At 39.5% G+C, this 25,919-nt stretch overlaps 1 protein-coding gene across 1 annotated transcript in view; it reads left to right on the forward strand.

The window, feature by feature from the left end:
• The window catches only part of FRY (FRY microtubule binding protein), a 486,067-nt gene that overhangs the window by 110,431 nt on the left and 349,717 nt on the right, over positions 1-25,919 (forward strand). Inside the window, exon 2 of the mRNA XM_053563486.1 lies at positions 23,631-23,803. The gene's annotated coding sequence lies outside the window, so the exon portion shown is untranslated. The remainder of the gene's footprint in view (positions 1-23,630; positions 23,804-25,919) is intronic.

Raw genomic sequence — 25,919 nt, forward strand, 5'->3', positions numbered from 1 at the left:
CAGTAGATATCTGGCTTGAGGTTTTGTATCCAGTCAGCCAACCTGTGCCTCTTTAGAGGACAGTTTAAACCATTCACATTAATTGAGAATATTGATAAGCTTTTTGAGAGTCCGGTGGACATTTTTAATTATTTTGCAACTGTGGAAGTTGGAATTTGATCAAAATTTTCTTGGTGGGTTTACTTTTGTGGTCAAGGATTATGCTGGTCTTTATGGAGGATAGGTCTGAGAATATCCTGGAGGGCTGGTTTAGTTATGGCAAATTTCTTCAACATGGGAATGTCATTAAAGTATTTAATTTCTCCATCATAAATGAAACTCAGTTTAGCTGGGTACAGGATCCTGGGTTGAAAGTTATTTTGTTTTAGGAGATTAAAAGTCGATGACCATCCTCTTCTAGCTTGATTGGTTTCAGCAGAGAGATCTGCAGTTATTCTAATATTCTTCCCCTTGTAGATAATGGTTTTCTTTCGTCTGGCTGCTTTCAGAATTTTCTCCTTCATATTAACTTTAGTGAAATTGATTATGATGTGTCTGGGGGATGTCTTATTTGGGTTGAGTCATGCTGGAGTTCTGAAACTGTCTGCTATCTGAATTTTAGAATTTCTTGGCATGTCTGGAACGTTGTCTTTCATAATATGGAGAAGAGACTCTGTGCCTTGTGAAGCCACTTCATCGCTTTTGGGGATCCCTATAAGATGAATATTGGTTTTCTTCAAATTATCCCAGAGCTCTCTGAGAGAGTGATCTATTTTTGCACTCCATTTCTCTTCCTCTTTGAGAGTTTGGGAGCATTCGAAAGCTTTGTCTTCAATGTCAGAAATCCTTTTTTCTGCTTGCTCCATTCTGTTACTGAGGGATTCTACTGTGTATCTCAGATCTTTGAGGGCTGCAACACATTTTGTCTCAAGGTGTCAAAATCTTTGGTCATTTGGTCTTTGAATTCATTGAATTCTTGAGACATCTTTTGGGTTACTGTTTGGAATTCTAATTGGATCTTATTTGCTACCCAGATTCTGAATTCGATTTCTGACATCTCAGCTGTTTGTGCATGGGATCTTGTGCTGTGTCTGCCCCATTCTTCCTTGGGGAAGTTGATCTACTCTGATTATTCATATTGCCAGAGTTTTTCTGTTGATTTCACCTCATGATTGTTTTTCACCATTGCCTCTGGCCATCCTCAGAGTTGGGGGTGTGTCTCTCCAAGATTAGACCCCAGTGGGAATCACTCTGTTGTTGCTGGATCTTTGTAGGGAGTGACCCTGGTGTAGCACCTCTGGGGCTGCCCCAGCCAGGGTGTTCTGGTTGTGGGAGCATCTCCAGAGTGTGACACACCTGGATCCAGCGATAGGGTGGGGGATGGTGCACATGGTTCTGGGAGTGCCTGGCACCAAGTGACTTTGGCACAGAGGGCCCAATGCTCCAGTAGTCTCTGGCCAAGAGAAGGGCTTCGCGCACAGGCAGGAAGGGCTCCGGAGGGCACGCGGCTACCAGAGTCCCTGGCCAGACGAGCGGGCTTGTGTGGAGGCAGGGAGGGTACAGGAGGGAGGACATGGGGTTGTGCGGCTCCTGGAGTTCCTGGTCAGGGTGTGCCAAGGCCCAGCGGGTGCAGGTCATGGGTGCGAGTTGCGGCGCCAGGCAGGTGCAGGTTACGGGTCGCAGCGCAGCTCTTACCGGGGTCCAGGCGGGTGCTGATCGCATGTCTCAGGTCACAGTGCAGCTCTTATGGGGTCTGGGCAGGTGCCGTTCGCTGGTCGCGGGTCACAGCGCAGCTCTTCCAGAGGTCCAGGCGGGCACCGATTGTGGGTTGCAGCGCAGCCTCTTTTATTGTCGTTTTAAAGAGCCAACTCTTAACTTTATCCATTCTATATTTTTCTAATTAATTAATTTCTGGTTTCTATATCTTTAAAATCTTCCCCACTTTATTTACTTTATTTTTTACTTTATTTTTCTTCATATAATAAGAGCACCTTCTTTACATTTCTGTTAGATCCCTGTCATCTTAAACCACATATTTAATTCACTTAATTTGCTACAATTTAATAATAGAAATCTTGGTTTAAAAATTTAAAAATTGTGTTTCATAGAATCCCAAATGTTTGCAGAATAGTCAAAATCATGCAATTCAGGCTCTGCGCCTGTAGCACAGTGGTTATAGCACCAACCACATACACCTAGGCTGGTGGGTTCGAACCCAGTCTGGACCAACTAAACAACAATGACAACTGCAATAAAAAATAGTCAGGCATTGTGGCGGGCACCTGTAGATTACTTCGGAGACTGAGGCAAGAGAATTGCTTAAGCCCAAGAGTTTGAGGTTGAGGTTGCTGTGAGCTATGACAGTACAGCACTCTACTGAGGGTGGCACAGTGAGACTCTGTCTCAAAAAAAAAAAAAATCATGCAATTCAAACCTCTTATCATACAAATTTGGAAAGAAAACAGGCTGTAAGTCTTGTTTCATAGCTAGCTAGTTGCAGAACCAAAGTAAGGATCAGACAATTTTCCTCTTTTTCTGCTACACCACTCTGTTTGGCTTCTTAACAAAAAAAAAAAAAAAAAAAGACATGAGAATGAAGTACGAGATCATTTCTAGTAGGAAATACGACCTAACTACCACCACAGGCTGGGAGACCCTTCAGAAATGGCCAGGATTTAAAGTAGACAGCTAAGTGTTTTTGAAGCAGACTCTGTTCTTTCTTTCTCGGGAACATAGGTTAGTTTGTGTTGACACAAAGCACATAAATAAACCTGTTGATCCAGGTCGTGTCCGGGGCATCTGTCTTAAAGGACTAGCACATTTCTTCAGCTGTCCAGCTCCATATTGGGCCTGCTCTTCCCACTAGGGGTTCCGGTGGAGAACTGTGCCCCCTCCATCCCACTGCCATTGTTCCATCACCACCCAATTACCTTTTCACCCCAGAGCCCCTTGGGAGGCTAATTTCATGAATTAGAGTTCTCAGAGCAGGGCTGATAGGCTTAGCAGCAGGAGCAGAAGAGAGGGACCAATGGAGTGAGAGCTGCTGTGTTCATAAACAGCTCAGCTGCGCATGACCAACCTCTTTCCTTGCACTGGCTCGTATTAACGAGAAAGTGGGGTGCATGGGGGCTGGAAACAAAAGAGTAGTGTAGACAAAGATTCCAAAGTGAGTTTTTCTTTCTTTTTACTTACCTAACTGGCGTGATAGTTAAATTGTTAACCTGGGATATTGATGATCTCTTAAATAATGAACGTATGAAAGGATGGTGTGTAAATGCGTTCACATCCCTGCATATACATACACATATATTTTACACAAACACACACCTACATTCGTACACACACAGGAGGGCCTGAAACCCAGGAAAACGTGGCGTGAAGCATCTTTACATAAAGTGAGGAATATTTTGTAATGGCAACAATTTTGCGTCCCCCTTTTTAAGTCTCTGCTTTTCTAGGCTTTCTACATTTTGTAGAAAATAGTGCTCAATATATTTTTATTTCTGTTTTTCTGCATTGCGTGAAGTTTTTTTTTTACTCTTGTCACCTGAAGTTAATCACTAAAATTCAAGGCAACTCATAAAGATTCAGAGCTGGCTCTTACTTAAGGCCAACTCGGGGCCAAGCTCTGTATCCAAGTTCGTTCACAAGAAGTATTTTGTTTACTCCTCCGCAGCCACTTTCTGCATAGCTGATGTTATCATTCTTACTTGAAACATGAAGATACACAGATTCAGAAAGGTTAGCTGACTTACCCTAGATCACACAGCTAATAAATGCTGGTATCTGGAATCAAACCCAGATCTTTTGACTTCACGGGTTCTATATCCTCTCATCTACCTGCCAGACAAAAGTCATTTTACAGTAGATGATAAATTCCTTAAGCTCTAGGATTGTGTCTTGTGTACTTTTGTGCGGTGTGTTGTCAGCTGTATTCCAAGAGATTGCAGTATGTTTTGTGGTGTATTCTTTCATTAATTTTTATTTATATAAAAATATTATATAAACGGTCTTTAAAAAGTCAAATCACAACACTGTAAGACCTTTAAAACTAGCTATTTCCTGACCCATCATGAGTTTTTTGTTCCAGAATTTTTCCATGCAATTTGTTTTAGAAATTGCAAAGGTAGGGAATAAGAAATTGTTTTTACTTAGCAAATACCAAGTTCCGGGCAGTGTGAGCTTTCTGCAGAGTTTCTGATCTGATCTTTAGGATAGCTCTAAGGCACCTGAACCCACCTATTGTGAGGTTCCCAGGGCTATTTGCACTTCACAGGCCAACTCCTGCTACCAGAAACACCTTCACTACAAAGTGCCAAGAACATTAACAAGATGTTTTATATACCAGGTGAAAATAAAGCTGCTTTTCAGAAGTTCTTTCTAATCATATCAGCAATTGTTTGGCTACTAATTAGACAAAAAGGAAGCTAAAGTAAATCTGCACCCTGCAATTTCTTTTACAAAACCTGGATATTTGTTACTAAGGTTAGAATCAAGTGTTTATGTTTCTATGTCAGCTTTTTACCTGAATATTTATTTCAGTTGGTTCTGTTCTTCTTTTTTTTTTTTTTTTCCTAACTTACTTTCTTCTGCTAAGGTCAACTAGTTAGGTATTTGTGTTTGTGGGTATTAAAATATAACTCGTAAGTCCCAAATTGTTGGTAGAACTTGCAAGGAGTCAGCAGACAGAATTCTCCCTGATCCTAGCCTGGGTGCCTCCTGCAAGAATTCACTGCACCCAACAAGGCAGTCCCAGCAGCTCAGGAGGATGCGCCTCCAGTTCCACAGGCCAGCAAACATTTCCTGAATGCTTACTGTCTACTTGGCACTACGCATACAAAGATGAGTAAGAAATGAGTTATATGCCGGCAAAGGAGACTGATACAGAAGCAGATGATTATAAAACAGTGTAAGCAACGACAGTGGCAGGTGGTTGTACAGAGTGAGGTACACACAGAGGGCTATCTGAGGCAGCTACAGAGAGCCAAAATGGTTTCTTAGCGGCGCCTGAGAAATCAGAAGAGGTGTCCTGCAGTGCAGGGAGCAAGCGAAGGGAATTAAGGACCGAGCAGAGGGTTAGAGAAGGATTCCAGGAGGAAGTGGCAACAGGAACTCAGGCATAGACTGAGAAATAGCTGGGACTGGTGAGTGTTTGGGGATATTAAGTACATACAGCTGAGTTGCAGAACAGCCACTTATAAGAGAAGATTGTAAAGAAGTGAAGTGGTGCCAGGTCATGGAGTAAATGCTTGGTCATACCCAGCTAATGAAATGAAGCTAACATTGCATTTCCACCTGTAGACGATAGGGAGCCATTAAGACAATTTAAGCAAAGGAATTAACTTACTGTTGGCCTTTTATTTTTATTTATTTATTTATAGACAGAATCTCAATCTGCCCTGGGTAGAGTGCTATGGCATCATAGCTCACAGCAACCACAAACTCTTAGGCTCAAGCAATGCTCTTTCCTTAGCCTCCCAAATAGCTGGGACCACTGGTATGTGCCACTATGCTTGGCTCGTTTTTCTAAATTTTTTTTAGTGGAGACAGGGTCTCGCTGTCACTCAGACTGGTCTTGAACTCCTAAGCTCAAGTAATCCACCTGCCTCAGCCTTCCAGAGTGCTGGGATTACAGGCGTGAGCCACCGCACCCGGCCTCCATTGGCCTTTTAGGTGGAACCAGTGGACACCAAATTTACGGGAGTTTGAAAGACAGAGCACTAGAGGCATAGAGAAAGCTGCTACAGAAACCAGGCATAGGCTCGGCACCTGTAGCACAGTGGTTACGGCCCCAGCCACATACACCAAGGCTGGAGGGTTTGAACCCAGCCCGGGCCAGCTAAACAATGACAGAATTGTTGTTTAATAACAAAAAGTAGCCAGGCATTGTGGTGGGTGCCTGTAGTCCCGGCTACTTGGGAGGCTGAGACAAGAGAACTGCTTAAGCCCAAGAGTTTGAGGTTGCTGTGAGCTGTGATTTTATTGCACTCTACAGAGAGAGAAATAATGAGACTCTGTCTGAAAAAGAAAAGAAAAAAAGAAACCAGGCATACAATAATGGAGAAGTAATGGAGACCTGCGTTAGGACAAGGTTGACAGGAAGAGAGGAAGTGATGAAACGTAGGAGGTGAAATTGGCAGCACCTGGCAAGCAGTACGTGTGAGAAGAGAGAATTTAGAGTAATTTCCCAAATTAGAAACTTAGGTGGCCAAAAAAATGCAGGACAGGTAGCAATTTAGACATTACGTTGTTTCAGTTCTGGTCATGTTTACCGTGTGATTGCAATTACATGACAGTTCTGGAAAAGGCAAAGCTGCGGGGACAGGAAGCAGGTCGAGGAGGGGTGAGGGCCCTGGGAACTTTGGGGATGATGCAAATTTCCACTATTTAGGTTGTGGTGGTGGTCACTTGACTAAGCATTTATCAAATCCCATGGAACTGTAGGAAAGGGTAGATTTCAGTGTATGTAAATTCTGTCTCTGAGTCTGTAGAAAATAAAAGTAGCAGAGAGCTCCTGAGATCTCCTCTAAAAGTTTGGGGTGGCAAGTTCCTCTCTCTGGTTGGCCTTTGCATTGAGTTCTGGGTGACACTGAGTATCCAGATGGAAATGTCTCTCAGGTGGTTGGATGAAATGGTAACATAGATACAAGAATTGTATGTATTAGAAGAACACACAGCCAGTACTCGAGAACAAGAATCCAGAGGTTGATTAAATTTTCTCCATCAATTAACAATGCCTATGTGAAGCTCAAAGCTGCTGAGACACAGATACAGATTTATAAGTATAGATTGACATATAAATATATGTGTGTGGGGAGGTATGCTAACAATCAGCCTAATAAGTACTTTGTGAAGTAATGCATCAGAAGAGGTGTTTGCAAGGAATGAAGACAAAACAACATAAACCAAAAGCCACACACTTCCTCAGAAAAGAAAAAAAAGAGTGGCGCGTGTAGAAAATTATAGGCTCGAATCCATGTCAAGGAAGAGTGTTTGACAGCTACAGGATATGAAAAGAAGACTCAAATGACTAACTTGTTTGGTCGGAGGAAAGAAGAGAGAATTCTCCCCAGGAGGCTGGTATCTGTTGTGATAAAGTCACTGTCCATACATCCCCCTCATCACCACACTAACAATATGTTTAGAGTGTTTGCCCAGCTGTTTTGTTTTTCCCCTACTAAGTATTCTTCTTAGTAAAGTATCTCAGGAATGGAAGAAAAAGTACCCAATGTACTCAGCCCTACTATGAAACTAATTTAGGGTTTTCACATGAAAGCTATAACCCAGTTACAACCTAAGAATAGGGGGAAGGGGAAAGGGAGGGGGGTAGAGGGAGGGGGATTGGTGGGATTACACCTGTTGTGCATCTTACAAGGGTATATGTGAAACTTAGTAAATGTGGAATGTAAATGTCTTGGCACAATAACTAAGAAAATGCCAGGAAGGCTATGTTGACTATTGTGATGAAAATATGTCAAACGGTCTATGAAGCTAGTGTATGATGCCCCCATGATCATATCTATGTACACAGCTATGATTTAATAAAAAAATAATAAAATAGACATACTGTACAAGTTAAAAAAAACTGTACAACATACTAGTTCTTTTTAGATCTGGACATTTACTAATGCCATTGTGATATATTAAAGTGAAGTTAAATGTTCCCTAGACATTTTCTAAGGGAAAGAGGTTCATTTGGACATCTGTATAGTGTGATGTGTGCGTATATCACCTTTCAACCTCACAAACAATACAAGAAACTTTAAGTGATTTAAAGAAGTTGGTTTCTTACAGTTCCTCTCCTGGAATGGTAGAAGAATAAACATTTGTAACAATTGGTAAATATTATATTTTAATTTCAAATCTGAACTACATTGAGAATTCCATGCTAGCTTTTCCAAAATTCTTTAATTTTCAGAAAGTTCAAATATCTTATTACTATAAACTTCTTAAGAGTTATTTCTCAATTTAGAAAAGGGAATTTAGAAAAACCACAGTTAAACCTGGTCCTTCAGATAAATAGTAAGCAGAAAATAAAGTTCTGACCAAAAGACATGAAAGCTCAAGTAGAGCTATTATTTTCAGAATTTTGGAATTATTGTGGAAAAAATGGAAAACCACAGAAATCATTTTTATTAAATTACTAGTCAAACTCCTGTGTCTCTGTAAGGACCAAAATAAAACCACTAACAATCATAGCTGGAAAAAAACTGACCTCCCTAATAGGGTAGCGTTTCATCTAGGTGGTGTGATAGCTGATCCTTTGTGGAGGAACTTGTTAAACAACAAGAAAAATACAGGTTTGTGTTTAACACAGTAATTACTGATTTAGTGAGAACACTGTTGACTTACTTTCAGTTGTTTTCTGTTTCCTTTAAGGACAATTTGTAGAAAAATATAAACCGTGTTTTGACTTCATTTGCCCCCTTGAAATAGTTGGTGTGTGCCAAAAAGTTCATATGTTAATTTTTTTTTTTTTTTTTTTTGAGACAGAGTCTCACTGTATGGCCTGTGGCATCATAGCTTACAGCAACCTGAAACTCTGAGGCTTGAGCAATCCTCCTCCTTTGGCCTTCCAAGCAGCTAGGACTACAGGTGCCCACCACAACGCCCAGCTAGTTTTTCTATTTTTAGTAGAGATGGGGTCTCACTTTTGCTCAGGCTGGTCTTGAACTCCTGAGCTCAAGCTATTTACCTGTCTCAGTCTCTCAGACTGCTAGGATTAAAGGCATGAGCCACCATGCCCAGCCTTATATGTTAATTAATTTATTTATCTCTATAAATCATAAAGACACTTCATTTGGCTTGTATCAGACTCCTGAGCCTCATATAGACTATATGAAATGACTTCTCTGCACACCTTTAGCACATAACAGTGGTTGAGTACACATTTAAGGCCTATCCTCCCTTGCAGAGATGGGGGCCTAGAGAGAGCAATGTGCAGGAATTTAATGTGCACCAGAAAACTTGTGATTTCTCCTCCCATGGCCAGACATGCGGCCCACCTGGCCATTAGGGCTACAGCTTTTGTGTTAAGGCAGAAAACAAAGTTTAGGAAGTATCAGGGTGGAAGGATTCTAATAGTTGCTACATGGAAAAAAGAGGAAAGGAAGCCCTATATTCAGCTGTTTGGAAAATACCAGATAAACAAAGATAAGCAGGGTTTGTTCTTTGACGTGCTTCCTTGCACAGCGAATCTGTAAGAGAGGTTGATTGTTGGTAGACATACCTAGACAGTTTTCATCTGGGTGCCCTTCTGAGACTAGGACATTCGCAGATAGGCTGTTCAAAAACGATGGGGTAAAGCACTGAGTCTAGAAGTCTTACAAAAGCCTGACTATGGAATACCAAGAAGGAAATGAAACCAGGGACCCCAACTGGTGCACAATTTTCATTTTTTTTTTTTTTTTTTGGCCTACACAGTGTATTTAAAAACTTAAAATCAACATGTACAAATCACGATATTTTAACATGAGTAATCCAGGTTATAAGTTTCTCTTTAAAAAATCAGAGGATGAGACAAATTTGCATGTTTAGTCCTCCAGATCCACAGTCCCTGGGTCTGGGGAAGCAATCGCCCAAGGGGACAGATGGTCACCCCGGTTTTCACCATCTACAACCACTTGTTTCCTTACACCAGACATCACTCATTTATCTCACTTGGGTGGCTCCTCCCAGCCACATGGCACCATTCATATCCATGAATTCATTCCACTGGCTGAGAACAGGCGCAGAGGTTGAAACTGGGTGGGTGGTGAGTGGCAGGACAAAGCAGAGTCTGGAAGCAAATATGCCAAAATGTTGACCGTGGTTGTCTTAATAGCTGAGGTCCTAAAATGTTTTCTGCCTCCTTTACTTTTTTGTGCTTTCCAAATATTCTGCAACAAATATGTATTTCCTTTGTAATCAAAAGAGAGGATTTTAAAAAAAACTAAAAATATCCTGAAATACATATTTTTTTTGAGATTTGGCTGCTGTGAAAATGTCTGCCTTCCTTTAAATTCTAATTTCTACTAGTATTAGTAAAATGAGTAGGGTAAGTATGAATTCGGTACAAAAAGCCAAAAGTAATCTGCTTCAAGAGTTATCTTAAGATCCTATCTCTCAACTAATCATTGCAAATCAATAATATAAATCTATGTTAATAATTTATGGATGGTGGAAAGATGCTGATATGTCTTATATGAAGTTTGGTTTTTGCTCTTTGGGCTTTTCCTAGCTTCTAGACTATGATATAAAATAAATCACCTTTTTATTTAGATATTATAAAAATTAAATAGAAGCAAAGAGAGATCTGATATCTGAACTGATACAGGAGCCAAGGAAAACTCAAGTAGAAAATTAAGGCCTACCTTAACTGGTGAAGGAATTTCCTCCTCTGGAAAATGTTAGTACCACACTCATCAGGGTAAATAAAGTATTGTCTAAGAAATGCTCAGCATAGGACCTGACCAGCGGAAACGCACAGTAAATTACTATTATCAGGATTAGATTAAGAGAGAATGGGTTTGGTGATTTTTTTTTTACTATTATTTTATATTGATTTCCAATATTGTTGTATAGTGATGCAAGGATGTCTTATGTAGTAGGACAACATAAATTGATGTTTTGAGATTTGTTTCATGGCCTAGTACATAATCCTCTTTTAAAGGTGTTCTAAATAAGTTTGGGAAAACAATATATTTGGGTGCAGAGTTTTTTATCCGTTAGATTCAAATTTTTATTATGATATTTAAATGCATATTCTTACAGACCTTTTGTTTGCTTCATATCAGTTTCTGAGAAAGTTTATTTTTACTCTTGTGTACATAAGTAAATTGAAAATGCTAACCATATAACGTAAAGCTGACATTTAAATGGCAATGAGTTAAAAGGTTTTTCCACTGACTTTACCTGAAATTGAACCAAATAGAGCTACCTCGATGTTTAAAATAGCTAGGACTTTTCAGACGTGTTTCGTTCAGTGTGTGGTATCACCTCGGCAGTCTGTGCAGGGTGAGGTCCAGCTTCAAAGCTGTTGAGGGTATTCACGTATATGTGGAGACTTAAGATAGAAGAGTCTGAAGACCAAGCAGTGTCAGAAAACGTGAGAATTTCCAGATTAGTTTATTTTGTCCAGCCCTTTGGTGTCTAGCAAGGCTGTGACAAAGCTGACTGAGATAATCAAAGTTTATTCTGATCTTGAAATTCCTTGGGCTAAAAGATTTCACACGTTTTGTTGGTACCTTGTAGGAATCTCTTTCTGTCAAAAAATGCCTTTGTTTTGGGAAGGGGGGTGTCCCTGTGGCTCAAAGGAGTACGGCACTGGCCCCATATACCAGAGGTGGCAAGTTCAAACCCAGCCCCAGCCAAAAATTGCAAAAAAAAGAAAGAAAAAAAGAAAATGCCTTCATTTTTTTCATTTACTTACCTCTTTCTCTTATGTTTATTAAGTACCTTCTCTGGGCTACCCAGTGTAACAAACATGTTACCTTGGAATATCAAAGGAGGAGTTCTTTCAGACATTGAAGTTTTACAGTGTGTGAATTAGAACCCAAAAACAGTTCAGGATGAGAAAATCCTTGTCTTAAGTGAAAAAGACAGAACTCTTCCGCATACGTATATCTTTTGTTCATTCTTGACACAGATGATAGAATCAGAATCATTTGCACTTTTACTTATGAATTTTGTTAGCTGGAGCCCAGAAGATTTCCAAATTCTTGGTCAAATGCACTGGGCAATTATAGCTTTACCTTTTAAAAAAGTTTTATTTAGGTATAATTGACATATAATGAACTGCTCATATTTAAATGATATAATTTGATTAGTTATGACATGAGTATATACCTGCAAATCCATCACCACCCCCTCAACATTTCATCCAGTTGCTTGCTAACCCATAACTCCCATCCCTCTACCCCTATGACCAGGCAATCACCCATCTGGTTTCTATCACTGTAGATTAGTTTACATTTTCTAAGATTTTATATAAATGGAATCATACCAAATGCAAGCTTTTTGGTCTGGTTTCTTTCACTCAGTCTGATTATTTTGAGATTCACCCATGCTGTAGCATTGCTTTTATTGCTAAATAGTATTCTATTGTATATATATACCACAGTTTATCCATTCACTTGTTAATGGACATTTTGTTCCCAGTATTTGGCTATGATAAGTAAAGCTGTTATAACCATAATATAAATCTTTGCCGTCATTTCTCTTCAGTAGGAATCTAAGAGTGGAATGGCTAGATCGTGTGGTATGTGTATGTTTATATTTTTGACAAAAACCAAATTTTGTCCAAAATGGTTTTACCATTTCCCATTCCTACCAACACGACATGTAAATTCCAGTTTTTCCACATACTCCTGAACACTTAGCATGATCCACATACTCCTAAACACTTAGTTTTAATTTTAGCCCTTCTGATAGATAGGCAGCGTATATCACTGTGGTTTTAATTTGTGTTTCTTTAATGACTAATTAAAGAAATGCTGAACACATTTTCATGTACTTTTTTGCCTTCTGTATTTTGGTGATGTGTCTGGTCACATATTTTGCCCATCTCTTTAATTTCCTTGTTTGTTCTCTTTTTTTTTCTGCAGTTTTTGTCCAGGGCTGGGTTTGTACCCACCACCTCCGGCATATGGGGCCTGCTCCTTTGAGCTACAGGCGCTGCCTTGTTCTCTTTTTTTTGAGACAGAGTCTCACTATGTTGCCCTCAGTAGAGTGCTGTGGCATCACAGCTCATAGCAACCTTTAACTCTTGGGCTCAAGCGATTCTTCTGCCTCAGCCTCCCAAGTAGCTGGGACTACATGCACCTGCCACAACACCCGGCTGTTTTTTTTTGTTGCAGTTGTCATTGTTGCTTAGCTGGCCCCCGCTGGGTTCGAACCTGCCAACTTTGGTGTATGTGGTGCGCTGTAACCATTGTGTCACGGGTGCCGAGCCTTTTTGCTCTCTTAATTATTGAATAGTGATATTACTTCATCTATAATGGATACAAGTTCTTTACCAAATATATGCCTGGCAGATATTTTCTTGCAATCTGTGTCTTTATAGTCTCTTCACAGTGTCTTTCAAAGAGAAGATTTTAACTTTGATAAAGTTCAGTTTGTTTTTTTTTTATATTAGTTCATTTAATCTTCACAGTAACCCTATGATGTGAATACTATTTTTTTATTATTATTAAATCATAGCTGTGTACATTGATATGATCATGGGGCATCATTCACTAGCTTCACAGACCGTCTGACACACTTTCATCACACTGGTTAACACAGCCTTCCTGGCATTCTCTCAGTTACTGTGCCAAGACACTTACAGTCCACATTTACCAAGTTTCACATATACCCTTGTAAGATGCACCGCTGGTGTAATCCCACCAATTCCCTTCCCTCTACCCACCTCCCTCCTTTCTCCCCTCCCTTTCCCCCTTCCCCCTATTCTTAGGTTGTAACTGGGTTATAGCTTTCATGTGAAAACCCTAAATTAGTTTCATAGTAAGGCTGAGTACATTGGGTACTTTTTCTTCCATTCTTGAGATACTTTACGAAGAAGAATATGTTCCAGCTCCATCCATGTAAACATGAAAGAGGTAAAGTCTCCATCTTTCTTTAAGGCTGCATAATATTCCATGGTATACATGTACCACAATTTATTAATCCATTCGTGGATCGATGGGCACTTGAACTTCTTCCATGACTTAGCAATTATGAATAGGGCTGCAATAAACATTCTGGTACAAATATCTTTGTTATGCTGTGATTTTTGGTCTTCTGGGTATATGCCCAGTAGAGGGATTACAGGATTGAATGGCAGATCTATTTTTAGATCTCTAAGTGCTCTCCATATCTCTTTCCAAAAGGAATGTATTAATTTGCATTCCCACCAGCAGTGCAAAAGTGTTCCCTTTTCTCCACATCCACGCCAAGATCTCTGGTCTTGGGATTTTGTGATATAGGCTAGTCTCACTGGAGTTAGATGATATCTCAAAGTAGTTTTGATTTGCATTTCTCTGATGATTAAAGATGATGACCATTTTTTCATATGCCTGAAGGCTGCGTGCCTCTCTTCTTCAGAGAAGTTTTTCTTCAAATCCCTTGCCCAGCCTGCGATGGGATCATTTGTTCTTTTCTTGCTAATGCATTTGTGTTCTCTGTGGATTCTGGTTATTAAACCTTTGTCGGAGACATAACCTGCAAATATCTTCTCCCATTCTGAGGGTTGTTTGCTTGCTTTACTTACTGTGTTCTTGGCTGTGCAGAAGCTTTTTAGTTTGATCAAGTCCCAGTAGTGTATTTTTGAAGCTGCTTCAATTGCCCAGGGGGTCCTCCTCATAAAATACTCACCCAGACTGATTTCTTCAAGGGTTTTCCCTGCATTCTCCTCTAGTATTTTTATAGTTTCATGTCTTAAGTTTAAATCTTTAATCCAGTGAGAGTCTATCTTAGTTAATGGTGAAAGGTATGGGTCCAGTTTCAGTCTTCTGCAGGTTGCCAGCCAGTTCACCCAGCACCATTTGTTAAATAGGGAATCTTTTCCCCACTGAATGTTTTTAATTGGCTTGTCAAAGATTAAATAACGCTAAGTAGCTGGATTCATCTCTTGGTTCTCTATTCTGTTCCAGACATCTACTTCTCTGTTTTTGTGCCAATATCATGCTATTGATTTGTAGTATAGTCTAAGGTCTGGTAGCGTAATTCCTCCTGCTTTGTTTTTATTTCTGAGTAATGTCTTGGCTATTCGAGGCTTTTTCTGATTCCATATAAAACGAAGTATTGTTTTTTCAAGATCTTTAAAGTACAACAGTGGAGCTTTAATAGGGATTGCGTTGAAATTATATATTGCTTTGGGTAGTATGGACATTTTAACAATGTTGATTCTTCCCAGCCATGAGCATGGTATGTTTTTCCATTTGTTAACGTTTTCAGCTATTTCTTTTCTTAGAGTTTCATAGTTCTCTTTATAGAGATCTTTCACGTCCTTTGTTAGATAAATTCCCAGATATTTCATCTTCTTTGGCACTAGTGTGAATGGGATAGAGTCCTTAACTGTTTTTTCAACTTGACTATTGTTGGTATATATAAAGGCTATCAATTTATGAATGTTGATTTTGTAACCTGAGACGCTGCTGTATTCCTTGATCACTTTTAAGAGTTTTGTAGTAGAGTCCCTAGTGTTTTCCAGATATACAGTCATATCATCTGCGAAGAGCAAAAGTTTGATCTCTTCTGACCCTATATGGATACCCTTGATTGCCTTTTCTTCCCTAATTGCGGTGGCTAAAACTTCCATTACAATGTTAAAAGCAATGGAGACAATGGGCAGCCTTGTCTGAAGTTCAGTTTGTTGATTTTCATTTTATGGATCAGAGGTTTTCTCCCACATTTTCTTCTAAAAACTTTATAGATCTATGGTCCATTTTAGTTATTTTTTTCCTTTTCTTTTTTTGCATATCCTGTGAGGTATAGATCAAGTTTATTTTTGCATATGGATATTTAACTGTTCCCATTATTTATTGAAAACACTAATTTTTCTACACTTAATTTTCTTGGGACCTTTGTCAGAAATCAGTTTTCTATTTATTTATAGCGCCATTCTAGACTCTATTTCCTTCCCCTATTTTTTCTTCTGTCTTTATGCCAGTACCATACTGTCTTTATTGTAGCTTTATGTTAAGTCTTGAGATCAGTAGTATTACTCTTTCAACTTTTTTCTTTTTCAAAGTTTTTTTGGCTATTCTTGATACCTTGCATTTCCAAATGAGTTTTTATATCAGTTTGTCAGTTTCTACAACCAAAAAAAGGCCTGTTAGGATTCTGCTTGGGAATTTAGAAAGATATTTTACCAATATTGAATCTTCTGACCCATGAACATAGTATCAACGTGTCTCTCTATTTGCTTAGGTTACTTAGGTTTCTTTAATTCCTCTTAGTAATATTATTTTAATTTTCAATGTACATATCTGCTGCATCTTTCATCAGATTTATCCCTAAATATGTAATATTTTATGTTTTTTAATTTTTATTTGTTTTTTCTCTCGTGTTTTATTTTTTCCATTATTTTCTGTTTTATTTCAAAGACAAATACAGCAACAAGAAAAATAAGTAAGTGTTAATTATATCAGAAAGCTTCTGCACAGCAAAGGAAGTAATCAACAGAGAAAATAGACAAACTACAGACAAATATTTGCAAACTGTACATTTGATAAAGGGCTACTATCCAGAATCTACAAAGAACCCAAACAAATTAGCAAGAAGAAAACACACCCATTAAAAAGCAGGCAAAAGATATTTTTTAAAATTTTAATTTCTGGTTTTTTATTGCTATTATAGAAATACAATTTATTTTTATGCATTTATCCTACAGCCTTACTGAACTCACTTAACAGTTCTTTTTTGTAGATTCCAATGTATTTTATACATGGATGATTATTTTATCTGCAAATACAGTTTTACATGCAATTTGGAGGTCCTTTATTCCCTTTTCTTGCCTGACTGTGCCAGAAACCTCCTCCAGTACATGTTGAATAGAGGTGGTGAGAGAAGACGTCCTTGCCTTATTCCTGATCTTAGAGGGAAAGCATTCCATCTTTCATCAAGTATGATGTCATCTGCAGGTTTTTCATAAATGCCTTTTCTTAGCTCGAGAAAGTTTCCTGTTCTTACTCTGTGGAATATCTTTATCAGGAATACCACCCTCTAATCAGATGCAGTTTACACAGATGGTGTTATAATTATAAAGGTACCATTTAATTCACCAGAATAATACTGCTTAACATTTATGTGAATACATGTCATTCCTCAACTTGCTATTATTTATTATCTATTTTGTACAGGTCTTAGCAACATCTTTAAGAGGGAAATGGACTGACCAGACCCAATTTGTTAAGTGATGAGGGTCAAGATGTCATGTCAAAGGTGGAAGGTGGAAGGAATTAAGCCTAGCAGTGGCCAGACCTGTTGGGAGCCTGAGGCAATAGCCCAGGGAGGAGATAATGACTAGTACCCCGGGGCAGTGCCACAGGGTCAGGGAAGATCAAAAGATGTTTAAGGAGTAAAAATGACATGATTTGGACAGAGTAATTCCAAGTGTTCTGATTTGGGTCACTGGGTCATGCCATTTAAGTAAAATCAAAAAATTCAGAAATTCAGGAGCTGCAGGTTTGGAGGGACCAGTTTTGTACCTGCTGAGTTTCCACCAGGTAAAAGTAAGTATGAATAGAATATAGAGATCTAGAACCCTGTGGAGGAGCTCAGGGTGAGGCTTGGACTTAGATTTCATCAGCATACATGGCGTACATCTGAAAGTTGGAACCGTGGGTGGGAAGGACTGATGGTGAGAAGCTGCAAATGTACCAGCCGTCTCAGTTACAGTAGTCACTGGCCAACCTGCTTCTGGCAACCCCATTTCTGAGGTTACACTGGTCTAGTATTTGAATTTAAAAAAATGTCACAAGGGCTGGGCATGGTGGCTCACACCTGTATTCCTAGCACTCTGCGAGGCCAAAGCAGGTGGATTGTCTGAGCTCAGGAGTTGAAGACCAGCCTGAGCAAGAGCGAGACCTCTTCTCTAAAGAGGTCCAGGCAGCTACTTGGGAGGCTGAGGCAAGACAAGCACTTAAGCCCAAAAGTTTGAGGTTGCTGTGAGCTCTCTACTGAGGACGACAAAGTGAGACACTGTCTCAAAAATAAATAAGTAAATAAAAAAATAAAATAAAAAATGTCAAAAGCTTCAATTCCTTTATGAATGCAAATTTCAGTTCAATCCCTTAAACAGAAGAATAAGAAAAACCATCAGCCCTTTCTCACATAGGTGATGTGGATGCATTGGGAATAGTATGGAGAGATTTGTTTATGTTGTCCCTTCTCTCCAAAGTGATCCACACAAGCCCAGAAAAATGTGCCCTTAAGCCTTCCCTTAATTTGAGAAAAGGCCAGGCAGTTACTGGCATTTTGCTGAGACTTGCACAGTTGAACAAGGAAGAATGCAAGTGTAAATGAAGTTAGTTTAGATTTCATACCAGTAAGAACTGGTTCAGAAGCTTTTGAAAAAGGTGCAGGCTGCATGACATTAAAAACTGTTAGAGTCTGCTTCAGCAAATCCCCGTATCACAGTTTCTGGAACAAATAAAGGTTTAGGAGGTTACTTGTTGGAGCCAGAATTTTTTAAATGTCTTTTTACATTTTGTTGGGAATTAGCGACTTGTTCTTAAAAGTTGAAGCCAGTTTTTTTTTTTCTTTTTAAATACATACTTTTTTCTTTAAGTAGGTATCTTCCAGATGTCTGATTTATGGTGGTATTTAAAACACACACACACACCCCACCACCACATTGTTTTGCCTTCAGCTCCCTATTCCCTCAGATTGCCTGATCTTGTTTTTCCAAAGTCTGTACTTATGCATAATGTAAAGCCCCGCCCGTTGTGGGTGTGGGATTGCTATACTTGCCATTCTGTGGACATTTGATGCTAAGTCACACCTTGGTGCCTTTGCATAGGGTACCTCATCTACCTTGTGAAATCTCTGCTTTTCCTCCGAGAATCCTTCCCTTCCCATCCCCTTGCCTATCAGCAAGAGTTGACGGAGCAGCTTTCTGTGTGTATTGCAATAACTTTTCTCTGTATTGCAATAACTTGTTTAGTATGGTCTACTCTCATTTTAGATAAAGAGATTCTCTAGAGTAGGTATCTTGGTGTTAGCATGGTGCCAGACACATAGTATCAATAAATGGGCCTGCCAGAGAGAGGAAGGGAGGAAAATTAGGCTTTTAAGGAGCCCTCGAAGAAACTGAGCAGGAAGGACCTGAGATACAGGAAGAAAAATGAGAGATGATAATGTTGTGGAAGTCAAGGGAGTAGAGAATTGTAAGAGAAAAAGAAAAACTGGTCATTAGCATTCATTGCTGTAGGGACCCAGTGAGGTAAGTGCTTCATTGCATTTTTAGGAACTGCGAAAGGATTTCCTCAGACCCAATCACACCATATGCAATACTGCAGGCCTTGTTACCCACACTGAGCAAAGACATGAGGTGGCTGGTGGCCTTTTGGAGGGACAGCTCAGTCTAGCTGTTGGCTCGGTGGTATCTATCACTCTGACGTTTTACACTTATTCTCTCCTAGTGGCAAACCCACTGACTGGATAATAGTTCATCTCAGCTGAAAACTGAATGAAGACTGTAATAAATAATAAATATTTGCAGGATATGCAGGACAAGCTGGATCAGATTGAAATTCAGAAGCTACTTTGGTGACTCCCAACAGGCCTAACGCCTTCTTGGTGGATCATTTCTAGGAAGGTGATAATGAGAAAGATGCTTACAGTTATAAAGTTCTGACGTTCTCAATACAATTGCCGCTCTCTCACTAGAAAACCCAAACTCATGCGGGAATGAAATGTAAAAGCTACCAAAACTCAACAAGGAAATCAAAGCGTGCATGATGCAATGGTACATTTTAAAACTATTAAGAAAAGAGTATAGGCTGTGCGCCTGCCACATATACTAGAGTTGGCGGGTTCAAATCCGGCCCGGGCCTGCCAAACGACAACTGCAACGAAAAAATAGCTGCGTGTTCAGCAGGCGCCTGTAGTTCCAGCTACTTGGGAGGCTGAGGCAAGAGAATCACTTAAGCCCAGGAGTTGGAGGTTCCTGTGATCTGTGAGGCCATGGCACTCTACCCAGGGTGACAGCTTGAGGCTCTGTCTCAAAAAAAATAAAATAAAATAAGAGAAAGAAAGAAAGAAAAGAAAAGACTATAATTGTGATAAATGTGTTAATCAGTTCAATGTAAGCATTTCACATTGTATATCAAATCAGTATACTGAACCCCATAAATGCATCAATGTACAGTTATGATTTAATAAAAATAAAAATTAAAAAACACAGTGCCGTACACCTACAATATGTACAATAAAAATTAAACTAAAAAAGAGATCAAAGCTACATGATGAGGAAATATCTTTCCATGGAGTATTTGAACGTACTGAGAGAAAGAAGATGATGTGTCACTACTAGGAAGAATCAAATGTTCACAGGATGGTGATAGCATTTAATATGAAATACACAACTTCTTGCAAGATAAGAAATTAAGATAATTTAAAAGATGTTAATATGTACAAGTTATGAGAGAATGGAGACCTTAAAAACATAATGGTTATTAAATAGAAAATGTCCAGTTATCTATTTAAAATTACTTAATTGCTCAATATAATTGCTTAATTGCTTAATTGCTCAAAATTTATCAATATAAATTTTGATATTCCTCTTATCTCAGAACCCAATGTCATTATTCTTTTGATTGTTTGGAAAAACAAATGAAATTCTACTTTTGGCTGTTACTATAAAGAGGGAGAGGTGGAGTTAACATTACAACCTTATGAATATTCTCAGTTAGACCAAACTAAGCTAAATCTTCAGGGGTTGATTGTTATTCATGTTGCAACCAATTTCAATATTTTGAACTATGAGATAGTTTATTTATGTTCACAGATTTAATACTTCTGAAACAATAAGAATTATTTCTATTTCCCTAAAATTTTTTTTTTTTTGAGACAGAGTCTTACTTTATCGCCCTTGGTAGAGTGCCGTGGCGTCACAGCTCACAGCAACCTCAAACTCTTGGGCTTAAGCGATTCTCTTGCCTCAGCCTCCCAAGTAGCTCCTCCCACCACAATGGCCAGCTGTTTTTAGTAGCTCCTCCCACCACAATGGCCACAATTGCTCTGGCTCAGGCTGCTCTTGAACCTGTGAGCTCAGGCAATCTTCTCACCTCATATTTCTCTTAGAATTTTAATAGAAAATTCAAGTTCTCACTTTCTCTGTTAAGGAAGTATATTAAATGAGCTGGATTCTTACCACATGAGGGGGAAATGAGTTAGGAGATGGATTAAATTGGGCCTATCAGGAATCCCTATATCCCTTTCTTAGTCATTAGAGGATAAGGGGACTCAAGGTACCTCCAAAGTAGTGTAGAGGGATTTTTTTCCTAATTATAATTTAAATCTCAGGAAAATGTAATACTTTAAAATGCATTTAATATGAAAAGCCTCAACATGAATACTTTATTATTAAAGCAAATTACTTTCTGACATACTCTGGCAAAAATCTAAATTCTCCTGTTTTTTCCACTTTCATTTCATGGAACTCAAAGACCTGCCCACAGCTTAGTTACTCAGGGCAGGCAAAGTTAAGTGAGGCAGATCACTTCTCAATCTTAGAACTGATGCAGGGATCATCTGCTTAAAACCAAGAATTGTTTCAGGAAAATAAAGGCTTTCAATTCCTTTTAGATACCATACAGGTTTAACCAATGCATTATGGTAGTGTAGTTACAAACGTGGTCTTGAATATGAGCTTTGGAGTCATAATCACATCTTTCTCCGCCAGTTCCTACATCTTTGACTCACTGTCTCATTGTGTTCATCTATGAAATAGAGTGATTAGGAGAAATCAGCAAGATAATGTGGGCCAAAGGCTTAGCGCAGAACATAGCTGGTTTTAAGTATGCAGTAAATGACAGCTATTACTGTAATCTACTCCAGATTGCATGTGTACTTAACTCTGTGCTTCCAGACAGCCTCTTAAAGACAAAAACAAGATTAGGCGTGCACACTGTGCAGACATACCCGATGCACACTCTGTGTGATAAGTGATAATAGCACCTTTGCTTGGAGACTTGTATTTTTCTCACGTATGCTCTTGTTTAGCCCCAAGGTGATACTGTGAATCAGGAAAGAAGCAGTCACAGAATGGCTGGAGTTTCTGCTTTTCTGACTGCCTGATTCTCCCCAAGCATCCAATCTTTTATGCCCCAGGACTCAACCTTGCTGTGTTTTTGAGAATTAAACACTGTTTTGAGGTTTTGTTTATGGAAATGTATTTTTCCCCTATTAAATCACTATGTCAAACTTCTAAAAATGCTGTACTTTTAATTTTTTTTAACTAGGGAAAAAAGATTTTTTGTTAAGATAAAGTGAGATTCAAGCAGTCTCACTGGACCTTTAAAAATGATTTTGTACAAAGACACTCATTGTTTTGAAGTTCATGGTACATTTTGATTTAATGAGGTAGTTCTAAGTCCTGAAAGGGAAATAGGTGATTCTCAGAATTAGTAGAAATAACTTAATAATCCATTATATAACTATGATTGCTGGATTATAATGGCAACTCTAATCTGGGTATACCGGTTAAAAATGCTTTTCTTCTTAAAAATCTCTCGTGGTTTGGAGATGGGCTGCTGAAAAGTCATAAGGAAAATAAAGTATAAAACTTCTATTAGTGTGGAAGTGGGTTCTCGACTTGGTAAAGAGACTCAACTCCTAAATTTAAAACCTCCTTGGCATCTAGGAAATCAGAAGTAAACAGTGATTTCTGATATAACCCCTGAATCCTTCATAATGCATCTGCTGATCTCAGGTACTGGAAGAAAAAAGGCAGATCTCATCTTCTTTATCTTCTTGACTCACACTGCAGCCCGACAGAGCACAGAGAGTGTGTGTGTGTGTGTGTGTATGTGTGTCAGAGAGAGAGAGAGCTCAATTCCTGGTGAACACAGCCCAGGGGTATGTCTAGGGAGTACAAATTACAGAGTTATGATTTCTCTACAGTCAGTTAAAGAAAAGAGCACAGAACATTTCCACATAAATAGAGCAAAGGGGAAGGGAACAAAGGACACAAAAAAAGCAAAATCCGGAAGAGAGAAAAAGAAAATATGTGACAAGTTAAGTCGGAATCTTTAGTGAGGAAATGCTGGTTTTTCTCAGACCACCAAACTCATTGGCCATTTTAGTGGAAAGCCAGGCAGAATCCCAACAAGGATAAAAACATTCACTTTTTACTTGTAAGTGGAGGTCACTTCTATGGCTAACACTTGTTTTCTAGACCTCTGACTCCCTGGCCGGACAGTGGGAACTTCTGCAGAAGCCATCTGCCAGGTGGGGCACAGGATGGGAGGGGCGGGTCAGGTGCAACAGAGGCTTCCCGGCACTGCTGCCTGGTGCACACCCACAACCGGTTCCTTTCTGGTCATCACCAGCATCTCTCATCCCCCTCTTCCAGCTAACTTCCAGCTGGCAGCCGGCCAAATAAGAAATTGAATAAAGAAGGATGTTTGTTCTGTGTATGAATGTAGTTTGAAGCACAAAAGTATAATGGAATGTGAAAATGCTTCTTCCACACTTTTTAAAATCTCTTAAGATTTGGGGTAATAATTAGAAAAATTAAGCTCGTAGTGTGCGTAGGCCTTCGTTGTTGAATAGTAAGTTGCGTTTGCTTTATGGCATTGCACCAATAAAGCAGAAATTTCATGTAGTAGCCATAGCACTGCTTTTATTACCATCCACCAGAGCACAGGCCCTGAGTCACATCTGCTCAAATTCCCCAGGCTTCTGCACCTAATGATTTTTTTTTTTTTTTGATCTCTCCTCCCCTGTGCTATTAACTGTAGAAAGGAGGGGCTACTTAGTAATTCTACACCTGTTCAAGTCCACGCCTATCAACTTGCTAAGCTTCCCAAACAAGTGCAGGGCAAAGCATGAGAACATCCGAGTCTCGGGTGGCACAGTGGCAGCTGTGGCAGTGGCTGCCACTGGGTTTGGCTTTTTGGATTTTTGTTCAGAGTCTCTGATGTGTCTCCTACAATGGCAGTTGATGACAGCAATTTATATTCCAGAACGAAGAACAAACTAAATTCATCTCAAAATGATTATAAATCATCGAGACGGAGCAGCCTGCCACCTGAGCTACTCATAGGAAATGACATTAGAGGAAGACTTCAAAGAAACATTAAGAACTTGGATCCCATTCACCTGAGGCGCCCAAAGAAGAGACCATCCATATTTCCAGGTAGGGATTGTTTAAATCTGTGTCTTCCGGTTGAAACAAAAAACCAAACCAAAACCAAAATCAAACCAAAACAACAAAATACCCACAGACTGTATTTCATTTGCTACAATCAGATGTTCATTTGAAATTAACTTGGGTTGCATTTGAGGGCTTTAAGTAGCCAAATAAATATGTTTGAATGTAAAACTTAGAATAATTCTTGGAACTGAAAGCCCCCTCTCTTTCTTTTCTTTTCTTTTCTTTTTCAATTGTAACCTCTTTAAGGATTGGTAAATACGCATCTATTTTATTACCCTGGCATCAGCAGGACCGTGGAATTGCTTTGCTTGCAATCCTGAGGAATTCCATGCTGCATTTCTCTCTCTGGTGTATTTTCTTTATTTTTGCAGGATTATTGGCTTGTTGAGTGAAGTTGATGTTTGTGTGCACTGGAAATTAACACCATTATGCTCCAATGCATGCTTCAAATTCCTGTCTTGCACCAGAGCCTAAAACCATTTGTAGTACAGGGCTCAATAAAACAGTGAGGATGGTGAAATGTATTAGAGCTCGGGAGACACATGGATTTCAGTCTTGATAGGAGACTCTGATGTCTGCCTCAGATGTTTACGGATGTTACAGATGTGAGATTGCCCCAGACGCTTGTGACTGTGAACCCTAACTGAACTCTCTAGTGATCACTGAAGAGTATGAATTATTTAGCCAACTTGGTTTCAATACTATTTGCATTGGAGTTTCCAGGGAAAAGTGGAAATGTCCTGTTTGTTATGGTTGATTGATCGATTGATTGGGACCTTCTTTTTAGAGGATAGATCAGACCCAACTGCTGAGGGCTACCTTTGTGAAGACAGAAAACGAAAAAAAAAAAAAATTCAGTTGCGTTTTCCTTCATAAAAATTATATTGACTTCCTTAACAGCTGACTCTTTATACTGCTTTCGGAAACAGCTAGATGATTTTGAGATATGTGACTCAAGGCCATAAACTAGGAATTACATTTCTTAAGGAAGCTGTTGTTTTAATAGATTTCTTTAGTTCAGCCATGTTGCCCTGATGTCAAACTCTTCCGTAGAGGAGAAGCTTCTCCTCTACGGAAGTTCTGTCTAGAACTGGCCAGAGGGTGTCAGTGTGTGGGTGTTTTGGGGGGAAGGAAAGGGAGCTGCTATGGAAAAACGCTGGGAGGAGGAGTGTTTAAGTGTCTGAGGTATGTCTCACAAAGCCCAGTCCTTCCTGCCTGTTCTCTTTGATCTCCTGAGGGTCCCAGGAGCTCAAGCCTGCCTTGTTTTCCTGTAACTGCCTGGCAAGAAGTGCTTTCCAATGAGTTGTTTCACTAGCACTTCTTCCAGAACCTTCTCCCAGAGCTGTTCCATACCTTTTGCTTTTTATTCTCTTTATTCTTTGAACATGTCTGGATTCAAGTACATTTTAATTCACCCCAGTGACACAGCCCCTCCTGTGTAGGTTCGTCCACTTTCTAGACACCCAGATCAGGAGGACACCTCCCTCCTGCAGCCGTGATTCCCTCTTTGCCCTCTCGTTCTGTAAGGTCATCTGTCCCTAGCCGTTAGCTGCAGCCGCAAAATTGTGAGAAGATCTCTTAGTTTGGATCTTACATAAGCCATGCCTTCTAAGACGTGACTGGCTTAATTTGACAAGGTGGAGTTGTGAGAAGAGCACTGAACTTCGGGGAGCTGAGTTCTAGTCTAGACAGTGTCCCTAACCACCTGTGTGTATTCTCCAAGTCCCCATGGCCTTCCACTGTGTCATTTGTTTCTGCTTTTTTCTGCCTTCCGTGCTCCCCCTGGGGACAGCAGGAACAACAGACCCTTCTCACCCCTCTCCCAGCCTTCCTACCAGGGTCTCCAGTAAACAAGTTGAGGAGCTACCTGTTCAAAGTTTGAGCAGTCCTAGCTCCTTGGTTTATAAATTCCCTGTCAACTAGACCATGATTCCACTGTCATGTGGGTTATACTAACGACTTTTTACGGTAGATGATTTAGAAAGACCATTGGGCCACCAACCCATACACACCACCTGAAATCAGAAATGTATACAGACTACGATAACCATTCCCATTTTATGTGGTTATGTAGTTGCTTATAAAGAGTAGACATAAT

Source organism: Nycticebus coucang, chromosome 15 (assembly GCF_027406575.1).
Source record: "Nycticebus coucang isolate mNycCou1 chromosome 15, mNycCou1.pri, whole genome shotgun sequence".
NCBI classification, from domain to species: Eukaryota; Metazoa; Chordata; class Mammalia; order Primates; family Lorisidae; genus Nycticebus; species Nycticebus coucang.